Source organism: Athene cunicularia (genome assembly GCF_003259725.1).
Source record: "Athene cunicularia isolate RWA chromosome 1 unlocalized genomic scaffold, athCun1 chr1_part2, whole genome shotgun sequence".
Lineage (NCBI taxonomy): Eukaryota > Metazoa > Chordata > Aves > Strigiformes > Strigidae > Athene > Athene cunicularia.
This window is the reverse complement of record NW_020799092.1, coordinates 68,299,033-68,313,878: the sequence shown is the minus strand read 5'-3', so window position 1 is coordinate 68,313,878 and position 14,846 is coordinate 68,299,033. Positions and strand designations below refer to the sequence as shown.

General features: G+C 38.3%; 1 protein-coding gene across 5 annotated transcripts in view; it reads right to left on the bottom strand.

The window, feature by feature from the left end:
* ATXN7L1 (ataxin 7 like 1) overlaps window positions 1–14,846 on the bottom strand; it is a 121,384-nt gene that overhangs the window by 80,426 nt on the left and 26,112 nt on the right. Inside the window, exon 1 of one of the 5 annotated variants that reach the window (XM_026841207.1) lies at window positions 2,565–2,569. The exons of the other annotated variants lie outside the window; for them this stretch is intronic. The gene's annotated coding sequence lies outside the window, so the exon portion shown is untranslated. Of the gene's footprint in view, window positions 1–2,564; window positions 2,570–14,846 lie in introns of those variants that run through there. 5 annotated transcript variants of the gene reach the window in all.

Sequence of the window (14,846 nt, the reverse complement as noted above, 5' to 3'; positions counted from 1 at the left end):
TCAAAACCATGCATTTCACGACAGTTAAGAAATATTTCAAAAATGGTTAAAACATCTCAACAACTTAAAATTTTTTTTCTGTTGTTTGAATGGTCCATGACAGTCTTCTTACCGAAACATAGAGACTTTGCCCTGTACAAACAGAAAAGTTACAACTATTTTCCATTTTAAATTCCTTAAGTCCATTTAACCTTCACAGCCTGTATACTAGCCTTTAAAATATGCCCAGCTCTGAGGCATATGAAGTCTGACTGGGTCTGAGTCCGAGTTTTTATAAAGTCTGGCTGCAGGGAGTAGCTTATAAAAACACCTAAGTTATTAACACTGGAGAAATCTATCCAAGGACATAGATGGAATAAGAAATCAGGTTAATTCACAGGATCACAAAATCATCTATGTTTTCACCAGGCACTGTCAAGGAGACAGAGCAATGAAAGAAATGTCCTGGTACCTGTGAGCAAACTGCACAACCCTGGCAAGCAGCACTGCACCTGAAGAATAAATGTCACATTTGAGTTTTTAGGATACTGAGGTGGCAGAAGTTGATATTCAAAGAAACTGTACAGACCTGCAGGAGAATGCACCAAAATGCTGCTGTGAGAAACACAAGCATCAAAATGATGCACAGATGCAGAGTAAGTGACATCCTGAAGCAGTGCTTTGAAAGTTTTTTCATTTTGCAGAAATAGTCCAGTGAAGGTGCGTCTATTGTAAATGTGAGTCGTCTGATAGGAACTGAAGTTACTACCTACCTGTCAAAAGTCCACTTAAATTAATCCAAGAATCTCAAGGACACAAGACCATAGATTGGAAATCAGAAATAAGAATCACACTACACAAACTGTTATTACTGAATCAGAATAGCTAAAAAACTTAAACACTATCTTTCAGACTGGATTCCTTAAAAACCTCACAATGCAGGATTTTGTGAGAGGAAAATTCATCAAGTCCAAACAGCTTTGACTAATTCTGTTAGTTCATTGATGCTAACAAGATTGGCACAAATCAGTTTTCATGATTAAACTCATGATTTGTAAGCACACACAGAGTATATATAAATTACTTTTTAATTAAAACTGTATGCAGCATTAATACTGTCTCACTAGAAATTCTAACTGGGGACACACTTTACTAGGTGTAATAATATTAAAAATGCAATCCAGATCGGAGAATTTACAATGAAGAAAGCAAGGAAATTACAATTGAAGGAAATTGAAATTAAAGCAGAAAATATATAAAACCATGTATCTTTTTATACACATTTTCTTATTTTTAATGACAATAGTTCAATGCTACCATATGCTCTTCAAAGTGACCAAGACTGGTAGGTTATTCTGGACACAGGTATTATTCTTGGATCAGATTACAGACATTTGACAATCCAGACCTTGTACACGCAAAAAAGACTTACAATGGCCTCTCCAAACAAAAATTTATCTTCTAAAGGCAACAACCACACCTCCCTGCCTGCTAAGTTGGAAGTAACGGTGATAAGTTCTTCAGGAAAGGTTAACTGGAGAAGAAAACAGCTCTCTCCAAAGATAACTCAGGAAAAGACTTCTTCATGGAAAAAGGTAAGAACACTGAAGAAGACAGCCAGTAATTGGTGAATAAAGTGAACAACTATCAAACAGTACTAAAATAATTATCAAAATACAAAAAGAATAGGGAGGGACAGAAGAGGGACTGTGAAGAGTATTTATTTTCTACCACAACTTGGTCCTCCCTAAAAGAGAAACAAAGTGACCAAGGTTTGCATGACTCTCCACCGACCAGCATGGTGATCTCTGCCAGAGCCTGTGATCTGCTTGTTCTCTATATACAAATACAGGTAGCTACAAGTCTGAGACAAAGAGCTGCCCAGCCCTTCTGGTAACTAAAAGCAGTCCACAGCCCCCATCACAGTTACCTCATTTTATTGGAAGATGCTTTCAGTAGATTCAAAGTAGACTCTTGATGGCAAGAAAGAGCAGGTAACTTATTTTCTAGCACCCAGACACTTTGCGGAAGCGATATCTATACATACCCTACCCTTGCAGTACTGAATCATCCCCTCAAAATGAAATTTTTTGGCCAGCCATGTCTGTTGACACAGCACGCTGACAAAAGCCTTGCTTGAAGATGAGCTATTCGACTAACAGGATGCGAAAGTGTCCCGTATCACATGAAAAACATGCAAGATAGGTGGAAATCAGACAGTGAATGGTGACTGTAGGAAATACAACTTTTCTAAGATTAAAATCCTAAATCAAATATTACTTCGTGCATACTCTACTATGGCACTTAAAAAATAAATATAACTTCTGCTTATAGTTTTTATATTACTAACACTTGCAAATAAAAAGACAGCTGTAGCCATATGACACACTTTTATACAACATCAGGTTGGTAAAATGTGCATTAAAAACACAAATACCATAGAACCAAAAGAAAATGTTGCTTCTGCAAATTGTGGCAAAAACACAAAACTGTAGGTGTCAGATATAACTTTTTATCTTCTCCAATAACACACACAAAGGAATTATTTCAGTAACAAGCAAAGCCAGATGATTTATATGAAGTACCTTCTCTATTATTATACAATTCATAATCATTTACATCCAACTGTATAATAAAACACAAGCTAGAAATAATCTAAAACATTCTTCCACTGCAGAATTAAGGTTGTCAAACACTAAAAGCTCAGTATATTCTGTGGCAAATTAAATTTTTAATTACGGTCTTTTGCTATAAATTATACACACTTTAAACATTCTCTTATATATCTGTTGTTCCACTAAATATTACACAAAGTCTGATTTGAAAAATATTAGTGATGTTTATGTGTAAAGAGAGCAAAGGGAAGTGAGTAGGGGAGAAAGAAAGACTATTTAAGACACACTGTTTTAAAATTAACAAAGAAAAGGTAAGAAAAGGCAATAGCAAAAATGGCAATGGACAAAACCAAATCCAAGTTTATCCAGCTCCTGAGGATGCTGATTTTTAAACTCTGTGTTTAGAAACCCGCTCAATATTTCCCTCTTGTTCCACAGAAGTGACAAATCCATCCATCATTCAAAAATGGAGGAAAGCACAAAATCTTCCCGTGCATTACATTACTTAGTTTTTTAAGTAATTTGAACGGTGAATTGAAACTTGAAACTGAAACAATAAAAAGACATCTTCAGGGTATTACTCAGACAGCAGTTAAACGTGCTTGCACAGACAGGATAGTCTTAGAAATAAATGTCACACTCTTTCCATTTAACATCAGCTTTATTCGCCCCCAAGTATGGCTTTCCTTTTTTACATAAAAACAGTAAGTTGCTTCAGTATTAGTTAGCCAGCATAAACTGAATTTTACCCCTGAAAATGCCAGAGTCACAGTTGCAATTAATCACAGAATAACTCAGATGGAAAGAGATTGCTGGATGTCATTTACTCCAAGCCCCTACTCAAATCATGGCTAACTTCAGGGTCAGAACTACAAAGTAATGCTCAAAGCTCATTTCTTTCCTGATGCAAAAATGCAGGTCATGGCTGAAGTAACCACAAAATTGAGGGAAAAGTAAAACTAAAGTATTCAGGACAGAACTAACAGAGGGCCAAACACAACTGTCATTAAGTCCTGACTGATTTCCTCTGGGTGTTAATACAAGGAATCAAAGATTCTCCACGCTAAAATAATCAAGTGATTAATTAGAAGAAAACAGAAAGACTAGACTTTTTAGTAACAGCAATAATAAATAAAATGCAACAGTGAGGAAATACAACAAAGGAAAAGAATGCAGGGAAGTAACAACCAATAGATTTAACAAGAGTCAGTGTGGTAAAGAGTCAAGGTGATGACACCTTTAAACCAGACCAGTAACTTTGAATGGTATGCTGCCTCCCAGGTTACAGTAATCACGAGGATGCTGCCAATCCTAAAGAATGTCGGGAATTTTTCATTAATTATAGCTTATACAGGAAATACTAGCCCAAATGACTTTGAAAGATTTTGTACTATACCGCCTTTTCTAGACATTTTGAAACTGCATTGAAGATGGAAGTGGCGCCTTCCATTCCCAAAGACCCATAACAAAAGAAAAAACAAAAAGTTCATAATTTGGAATTAGCAATCTAAACAAATATTGTGGATTAAGAGTATCTAAATACCTTTGTAACAACAATCTGCTTGGAAAGGATTATAAAGTAAACTACACGTCACTGACACTACTATTTTGCATAAGACACTATAGATAAAAAAAACCCAAACCAAAAAACTCACAAAAGAACCAACATGGGAAAATGTGACAAAGCTTTTCTTTCACAATTCTGAAGACTTTTATGAAATTTACATGAGCTATTTGCCATCCCAGTCTAAAATAATTTGGCAACACAGAACCAGAATTGCCTGGGCTACCAGATTAATGCATCACAAGAATACTCAAAGAGAAAACCCGAAACTCACAGGTCTTGAAAGTATGCTGCATACCTATGACACCAAGAAATCTCAGCTTTTCACATCTTAAGATATTTAGGAGCAAGACATTAGCTAATGTAAGTCTTTCCTCCCTGAAAAACTTACTTCTTATAACTTGTTTATATGGAGGCACATGGCCCCTTACCTCCCGGAGTAGGCAAAAGACAGCTCATCTGCTTACAGAGTCTTTATTTCATTCTCTGTACATAACTCAGATGAAGTACAGGCTCCCACACCAAATAACTAGTAAAATGCTCAGCTACTGTTTTGTGTTTGCAAAGGCATTTAATTTCTTCTGTAACAATCTTCTTTCTGTAACACTGTACGACACTCAAAATAAATGTTGTTTTGCAATTTTCTGTTTCAATAGTAAGTCAGGCTGCAGTTATATAAGAATTTAACCTGATCAAAGTTAGGCACTGGTATGGCCCTTTTTGCCTCCAAGCTTCACATTACTGCCCCTCCCTTGTGCTTGTACCATCAATTAACTGATTACACAAGGAGTCAAATTCAAGTCAACTCTGAACCAGGAGCAAAGTATCATAACAAGAGGAAGGACAAAACAAAACAGGAAAAGGTTTTCTGACGGTTTAATTCCATGAGTTGCCCCACTGCAGAATCCAATGAATGCTGCTGCTAGCTAAGTGAGGGGAAGGAAATGCAGAGCCCAGAACTGGAGAGCAGGAAGACCAACAGGACCAAGACCAGTTAAAACCACTGAGGAGCAGCAGTGCCTCTACAACTGTTGCTGACATCTGTCACACATGTATCTGCAATATTAAAGGAAGACACTTGGTTCCAAAAATTTGTAAAAATAAAGCTATTTCTATCTCAGTTAAAGAAAGCAGTAAACAAACTTATTAATTTGTACTATATAAAAACAGACAGAAGCATATAATCTCTCTTTACATAATTCTTTATGTTTCTAACACTTCAGATTACTGAACTAATCCTTAAAACCAGGACCCACTTCACCATTTAACTTTTCAGTTATTTTGTGCAATGTAACCAGACAGTTAACTTTTACCTTTTCAGCTCCTGAACATGCTGGCTTTCCTGCCTGTCCTTCACTTCAACAGCCTCCTCATTTCTGATGTAAGGGTGTAGATAATACGACTAAGAAACCAGCACACATTAACAGATGGCCATATACCACTGAGATCTGTTTGGATGGTTATGAGAATTTTTGTTAAAGCTTTCTTTTTAATTTTTTATCATCAGAGTTTAAACTGCAGGACAAATACAAACATTAAAGCTGCTAAAATATATGAATAAAGTTCAGTGAACATTTGCATTTGGCTGCTGAAGTCAAGGGCTGAAATGACAGGGGATGGTCCTGGAAAGGACCAGCTAGAGCAAAGACAGTGCCTTGGCCATGGTCTGCAATGGCCCTTCTCTTGCAAGTCCGCATGGAAAAATTTGGAGAGCAAAACAAGGCTAAAAGGCAAATTACAGTTTAACGGGGTGACAGGCAATAAAATCCATGCTTGTAATTGAAATGGACATAATTCAATTACACAATCTTTAGTTTTAACTAGGTAAGTGTAATCATAACACATGAACAGGAGGCAATTGTAACAACTCTGGTAACATCAAACTATTGCCTACAAAATTGTACTTGTTTCTACAATTTTCTCTAAATTATTAGATTACACTTCAGGGAAATTATCTCAAGGAGCACCTTCCTCATGAACATGGATTTTGAGCTGCCTCCCATTTTACATATAACAACATATTCCAGGAACTAGACCAACTGCTTACAAAGTCTACTATTATAAAATTGTATAAAGTCAATAACCAGAAAGAAAAAATGTTATGCAGTAAAATAGATACCAGAGTTAAGCATATTAAGGTCCAAAGACAGAAACAAAAGAAAAAAACCCCAAACTTTCAACACATCAGTTAAATACCATGCCTCAAAATTCAAGGTGAGTAAAATACAAGGAAGAAATACGCTTTCATGTGTTTAAAAGCAAGCTAGAAGAATCATGTAAATGTAGACAGTATCTTCAATTAGACTAACAGGTAAACAGATCTGAAGGAGATGCATGCCCCAAAATTTCTCTATTTTCCCTATCAGCTACTGTTAGTCTAATTAAAGATATCACCTCCAGCTACAAATTTCATCTTGCTTATGCCTGGAAATCTTCAGGGCAGCAACAATATTATTAAATGACAGAAAAAATTAAATTACAGAGAGCAAAGAAACATTAAAAGATACATTATTTATAAGGATCCAGACTATGCACTCCATATCCAAAAGCAGAGGTGACATCCCACTTGTAGAACATACAGCATAACCACCCCCAGACTCCTGAGTATGGAGAGCATGGTAAAGAAGTCCTGATCAGGAGACTTTTTTACCCTGCAGAAACAGTGGATTTCTCTTAGATGTTCACTTGTATCACTATCAAAATCCTTGGAGAGTGAGCACAGCTGCACACAGGTGTGCATACAAAAGACAGAGAATGTGCGGGAGTGTTATCAGTCTCTGCATTAGACTTCAGATTTCTCAACTTCCCACAGGCAGGCATAAGGGTAGGAATGGCTGGAAATCATCTTCATTTCCCTCATAATTCAAAGGGAACATCAAGCACCTTGACTAGAGAGTCTCCATGAACCACTATATAGCAACAGAACAATTCCTTCTTCCTTGAACATGTATCAAGAGAAGTCTCACTGTAAATGAGACCTGTCAGCACAAGCAGTATCCTTCATGGATGATGAGACTAAATTTCAGCTCAGATTGATATATGGCTCTCCTGAATTAGATGTTTGACCTTTAGCAACAGTTAGAGGGTTGCTCCACATACATACTTTCCCAGACTCTTCTATACAGCAGGTGGACTCTACCAGCTTCTCTGCTGGAAGAACACACCTTGACATAGGAATAGATGTCAGGTCTGCTAGTTAACTACAGTAACTCGCAGAAATACACAGTGCTTCAGCTATTGATTTTCTGCCGTAAGATGGTTAAGCTTTCTGATGCCTATGCAAATTTTAAAAAGCAAACAGAAGAGGCAAGGAAACATGAATATACTGGTCCTGCAGAAGCAGTAATGTGAAGATCTAGAGATATCAAATGCTGGTTGAAATATATGGGGTTATTTTAATTTTTTTCCCCTCAGTATTTCATATATTTCTAAGCTACAGATGTACTCAGCTATGCAGGAGGGTACCTGGGACCCATTCTCAGCTTTCACCTTAGGCATTACAACAGCTGATGACTGCCACAGGGCAATAGCTTGATATTACTGTCCTTCATTAACGGAGTGAGAAACCCTTGTTGGAGCCTGAGATATTAATGCGATTCAGAAAAGCATATTTGACTTCTGCAAGTCATCAGAGTCCTGAAAATCCAATTATATTAGTCTGTCTAGAGCCAAAGGTGAAAACACAGTATCAGTGACAATTAGGGAATCTTTTGCTGGAAAGGTGGGACATTCAGCTACTCCTACCACAGATCTAGAATCTAGCTTTTTGATAGTCTGGCACCAGGAGTTTGGCTAAGAATGCTAATGGCGAATGAGACTTATTCCCTTTTATCTGTGACAAAGACAGCCTTCTTTATACCTCGACAGCTGTACTGGTATCCATGCAAACACAGGTGATTTCCAAGACTGCCAAGACTGGCATCAATCCAGCCAACAAGGCAAATGATGTTTGGGGGAGTGGAAAAAAGGCTTTTCAGGTCCTTCAATGCAAAACCTGCAGAGTTTGAAGGAGACAGCTTTGCTTGACAGATGGGAAAACATACCTACTTTATGGTAACAGAGAACAACTATTCTTTCAGGAAGTTGTCTATATACAAGGTATCGTGGTTTATGACAAAGCCTGTATTAATGCAAGTTTATCAACTGGTACCAGCAGACTTGAACCTGTCTAAATCTTGCTTCTGAAGGCAGATTTAGTTGGAAGAGCACTGCTAACACTTGCACCATGCATATCAGTCTGCTGCTTCTCTTCACATCTGGGATGTTACAAAGCTTCCCTATCCCTTTTGTTACAAGGCTGATCTTTCTTTCTGAGCTTCTTGGTCAGCACTTGGTTTGATCCCATTTGGTGCTACACTTAGACGAGCAGCAAAGCTTAGTGCATTTGAAACAAAAGATAAAGAAAAAAGGTTGAGAATAGACATGTTTAATGTCAGCTTAGCAGTAACATAAGATATTCACCAAGCACAATCTTGCTGTCATGACACAAACCAGGGCAGAGCTTGTAACTGTTACCACACCCCCTCTTGACTTTGTAGATGGAAGACTTCAGCTTTCTAAGCCTGCTGTAAGAACCTGACACAACTAAAAATACTTGGGCTCACATATGACAGTGGCATGCACTACTGTAGTGGGACCAGCAGCAACATCTACTCCAAGAACCAGTTCCACATATATATTTCCTTCTTACAAGACAACCAATTAAGATTTTTTAAAAGAAATAAAAATGCAAGAATTTTAATTTTGGAGAAAATGTAGGTCTTTCTCTACTTCGAAGCAAGTTTTGCCTATATCTTTTAATGTTCAAATTCAGTCGACCTCAGAGAAGAAAACGAGCTCTGGTAAGATTATTAGAATAGCTGAGGAACAGCCAGAATGATCAGATAAATGTATTTATGTCTTTGTTCACCATAAATGTTGCTTCTGATTGTGGCTGGCTGAAGAAGTGAGAAGACAGCCTAAACTACTGTCAAATTGTCTTCCATATCACAGCATAATAATCCTAAGGATTCACTATAATCATCAAGTACTTTAATGATGTAGGTATGCTATTACTTGATTTCAAATCAGTGGGTCTTCTACATGGACTTAGTGCAAAGACTTGAAGCTTTCCGTTGTGCAAGTCAAAATAAATACTTGAAATCAAAATAAATTAAACTGTAAACTACACAACTGTACATCTGTACTACAGATCATCTTCACAGTGGGTCAGGCTAACTACAAAAGTATTTTTTCCTTATTTTTTCCCATTTGCTAAAACCATAGCTTCAATGATCTTATATTAAGTGATCAAATATTAAGGAATCTGTAAAATAAAGTTTGAAAGGAAAATAAATTCTCTGATCTTTACTGCCTTTTTTATTTTTTAAGGAAATGTTGAATAGAGCCATATTAGGGACTACTGAATGTGGAGAAAAAAAACAGAAACATTTTAAATAAAATTAATTTGTAACACTTTATTTTAGTAAGTCCATCATTTGCAGTGCTAGTAATGAAATACTACAAGGATTGCAGATTTTATTCTTCATTTTTCTTGTCAATGCACAGTAACAAAAATGTTATCTATGCAGCAAAACAGTCCTCAGGAGAAAAATCCCATGACTGAAAAAACCCTTCGCTCCTATTTCTTCTGTGCAGACTGCCATGAAACAGACTTTAATCCTCCAACTGGTGTTTTCTTCATAAACACTCAGCAAGATACAACTGGCACTCACACGCTAGCCTGCGAAGCTGTATTATCTTCTGCAGAAGAGAGACTGATTTAAGGCAGTACAACTGGCCTGAAGGAGAGAGTGGGCTTAATTCCTGGCTCTCAAACAACATTCTTGCATGACCCTGATTAGATTTTTCTGTGCCTCAGTATCCCATCTCTAAAATCAGGATAATATGCTCTTTGTCTGCCCTGCCTGTTTAGATTGCAGCCTTTCAGTATTCTCTTACTATTTGTCCATATACTGCAGCCACAATGGGGCCCTTCATTTTGGCTGGGATCTCACTATGACTATAGAACAAGCGATGAATAAGATAAATTTAAGTATCTTTTAGAAGTGGTGTGTTACAGTTGGGATGCTATCACAAAGACTTATTAAATAATTCTTAATAATATTGAAATGAGCATTTTCATACCCAAGTGGCATATATAATTACAGAAAATATTCTTCTATGTTGACATTTTCAAATAAAACTTTTGTTATGCATTCTTTACCAAAATTCCACTTTTTTGAGTAACAACATCAGTTATTAAGGGTTAAAAAAATCCTATAAAAATTAAATTTTCACGGTTTTCCAGCCCAGCTCTTTAATAACAAGATTATTGTTGTTATTATAATAAAAGCTTAATATTAAAGATAGCATGATCAGAAAAATATTTCTCAGACAATGACTAATTAGTATACTCTTATAATTTTCTAGCAGGCAAAAAAAAGTCATAGAATGGTTTGGGTTGGAAGGGACCTTAAAGATCACCTAGTTACAACCCCCCTGCCATAGGCAGGGACACCTTCCACTAGCCCAGGTTGCTCAAAGCCCCGTCCAACCTGGCCTTGAACACTGCCAGGGAGGGGGCAGCCACAGCTTCTCTGGGCAACCTGTGCCAGTGTCTCACCACCCTCACAGTGAAGAACTTCCTTAGATCAAATCTAAATTTGCCCTTTTTCAGTTTAAAACCATGCCCCCTCACCCTACCACTACACTCCCTCATAAAGGGTCCCTCCCCATCTTTCCTGTAGCCCCCTTTAAGTACTGGAAGGCTGATCTATGGCGTCCTGAGTTGTCTTCTCCAGGCTGAACAACCCCAACTCTCTCATCCTGTCCTCATAGGGGAGGTGCTCCAGCCCCCCAATTATCTTCATGTCCCTCCTCTGGACCCACTCGAGAAGGTCCATGCCCTTCTTATGTTGGGGGCTGCAAAGCTGGACACAGCACTACAGGTGGGGTCTCATGAGAGCAGAGTAGAGGGGGAGAATCACCTCCCTCAACCTGCTGGCCACACTTCTCTTGATACAGCCCAGGATACCATTGGCTTTCTCGGCTGTGAGCACACTTTGCTGACTCACAGTCAGTTTTTCATACACTAGGGACCACAGAAGGTCCCCCAAGTTTTCCATCCACAGAAGGACACCCAAGTCCTTCTCTGCAGGGCTGTTCTCAATCCCAGCTTGTATATGTGCTTGGGATTGCCTCGAGCAATGTGCAGGATAAGTATGATGGCTGAATGAGTAAAAAATATTGAGAAAAATGAAAACCCTAATCTCACCTATGTCATTTTACAAAATGCTAAGTATCTCATTGCTTGTCCATGTACAAGAAGAACGGACACATATGCTGTTCCCATTTCATCAAGTGTTGTTAGGGTGCCTCTACTGCTGTTGGAGTATCCATTAATTATAAGTAAAGTCAGTATTTCTTCACAAATCAGTCATCAGAAAACCCACAGAAAACTCAAATTTAGTTTCTCTTTTCCCAAACTGGGAATTTTACAATACAGTTTTACAATCAAGTTACTATTTCTTTATGACAAATAAGGAAAATCCCTGTTGTTTCAGAAGGCCTAAGAAAAAGATGCTATGTTCACTGAAGTACAAGTTTGGTGTATATCATCTTTCACTACTATGTTGCTAACTTTAAAGCAGTTTGCTAATGATTAAGTACTGTCCGTTGAATATTTGGTGACCGTTGTATACCTGATTTTTTTAAGAATGTTTGCCAACAGACATAACCACAGCTAGATCCAGGACATCCAGGACATCACTGGTACACTATAATAGAAATGGAGCTAATCTCTAGCAAATCACATCATAAGATACTATGAGAGAATTTGCTGTTTACCTGCTCTATAGCCAATTTCAGTTTCTGGATCTGTTAGTTCTTCAAAAGCATAGCTAAAAAAAAGTCAAACATAACTAAATATCTAAATACTTTGCATCTCAAAGCAATCAGAAGCACCCTTTGAAACTAATTAGTCATGACATTTACAACACATACGCACTTTACAAGTGAAACAATCTGCAGCGTTCAAAAGCTGACTGAACAAATTAAAGAGGGCACTTTCTATGCTGCCACATACATAAATTTCTTTTTTTTTTTTCCCCAATAACTGCCTGGCTTTTTCCAATTCTTAAGTTCATCACCAAAGGTACTGCTGTTTTGTCACGTCCCTTCTCCCTTCAACAAAAGCCAAGGGGAAGAATATCTTTTAAGAACTCTCTTCTCACCCAAGATGGAAGGTGTTTACTTGTTCTGAATCAACAGCTGGATATTAAATGAAAATGTATTGTCTAAAAGGACACAAATAATTCTTATGTCAATTCTCTGTGCTTTTTCTGTATTGCCTCCTACACCTATAACAGCACCTCTCTTCAGGAATATTACCTCTCACGCTACTCATCTCTCCTAGAAGTTACTTTCAGATAGACTTTCAGGAAGATAATCTTTTTCCCTCACACAATTCCAAATAAAATGGATTTAATTTTCTTTCTTACTGGCGTGCAGATCGAGGTACTGCTTAAAGTGCTCAACTGTGCTATTTTTCAGTTAGAGGACTTTATGCCAAAGAAAAATATGTCAGAAAAAGTTCATTAATGGGTAACAGGATATAGAAATATGAATGAGAAACTTTTTGATCAAAGTCCGAACATACACAAACTCTACCCCATGGTTACTTAGACAAAACAGTAAAAATAGGCGATATTTCCTGCAGATTGAAGAGCAGTCTTTAGTTCTACTAACATACAACTCCAGAAAATTGCTTTCTTGTTTTAAGAATTCTGCTCTCAAGGGAATAATTATCCCTGCAAGTACATTCAGTCAAATATTTTTACTGTCTGAAAAAGCATATATACATCATCAGCTCTTATACCAAGATTTATAAAGTACACTTACATGCACACCAAAAACATTTTCCAGGATAGGAATATGCTTCTACTGGTTAAACACGTTAAGAATAGACAAACTAGTCTGGCAATGAAGCACTTCATACAGGTGCAGTAGCTTCTTCCTTAGCCCAGGAAATAAAAGCCGTTTTGCTGACTAACCAAGTCTGTGCCAAAGAGCCTGCTGGACACCTCAGGGAGCATTCTTACCTCCGAGAGACCCAACCCTTACTGAAGAACATGGTCATGAAGGGCTCTGGTCAGTACAAGTCTGTATGCCACTAAGGTGTCCATCACACATTAAATATGAACAGCCCAAAGCATACGTACATGTCATATTCAGAAATACTCCATTTTTTCCTTCTCCGTCCCTCTTCCAGGGGTGCTACTAAAAGTTGGAGTTTGTCACAGGTACAGGGTCAACCACAATTTAAAGCCCCAAAATAAAGCTCTGCAGATAAAGTGATCACCCTGTAAAGGAATAAACTCCACTACCAAGACACACTCATGAGATTTGTTGCCATTAGATGAGACAAAAACGAATTTTTTTTTGTTGTTGCTACACCAGGCAAAAAAAGCCTTAAGAAACTTGAGGAGCTTTTACTAAAGAACAAGCAAAAGAAACTTTATTTCCCCTCTTGAAATATCAGGATATTTCAGTTCTGAAGACTTCAAAAAAATTTACAGAGCGAGTCTTAAGCAAACCTGCAGTACTACTGAAACAGAAAATAAAGAAATGAAAAGAAATGGAAGATGTGTTACTTGTATCTGTCAAAAAGAAAATCTTCTGCACTTGTTATGCTGCACAGTACCTACTCACAATACAAATCATCAGCTTAATATTGTCACTCAAAGGCATACATGCTAATATAATAAAAGCTATTAATGGGGCTCCTTCCTTTTAATGAAAGAAAGAAGCAGTTTATTAGTTCAATCACGTTATTGTTCTATTTCAATTTCTGCCACCCTGAATACTGCACAAGTCATATTCTGACTTACACGTATGTAAGTCACACAATTTAACAAACAAAAATTTATGCAACAATTTCATTTTCACATTCTCAAACAGAGACTCGGAAAAGCTTCAGTTGTCTTTGGAGCTGGTTTATCTGTTGGTTTGTTTGACAGGAGAAAAAGGTGGCTTTGGGGAAATTAAATTCTGGAGAAACTGGCTGCTTGCAGCTTGGATGGGCACACACTTTGCTGGGTAAAAAACTGTCTGGATGACCAGGCCCAAAGAGTTGCGGTGAATGGAGTTAAATCCAGTTGGCTGCTGGTCACGAGTGGTGTCCCCCAGGGCTCGGTGACGTCCCCCAGGGCTCTGTTTTGGGGCCACTCCTGGTTAACATCTTTATTGATGATCTAGACGAGGGGATCAAGTGCACCCTCAGTCAGTTTGCAGCTGACACCCAGTTGGGTGGGAGTGTTGATCTGCTCGAGGGTAGGGAGGCTCTGCAGAGAGACCTGGACAGGCTGGAGCCATGGGCTGAGCTCAACTGGGGGAGTTTCAATAAGGGCAAATGCCGGGGGCTGCCCTTGGGCCACAACAACCCCCAGCAGCGCTACAGGCTTGGGGAGGAGTGGCTGGAGAGCTGCCAGTCAGACAGGGACCTGGAGGGGTTGACTGACAGCCGGCTGAACAGGAGCCAGCAGTGTGGGGGCCAAGAAGGCCAATGGCATCCTGGCTTGTGTCAGCAATAGCGTGGCCAGCAGGGACAGGGAAGGGATCTCATCCCTGTACTCGGCACTGGCGAGGCCGCCCCTCGATTCCTGGGTTCAGTTTTGGGCCCCTCACTACAAAAAGGACATTGAATGACT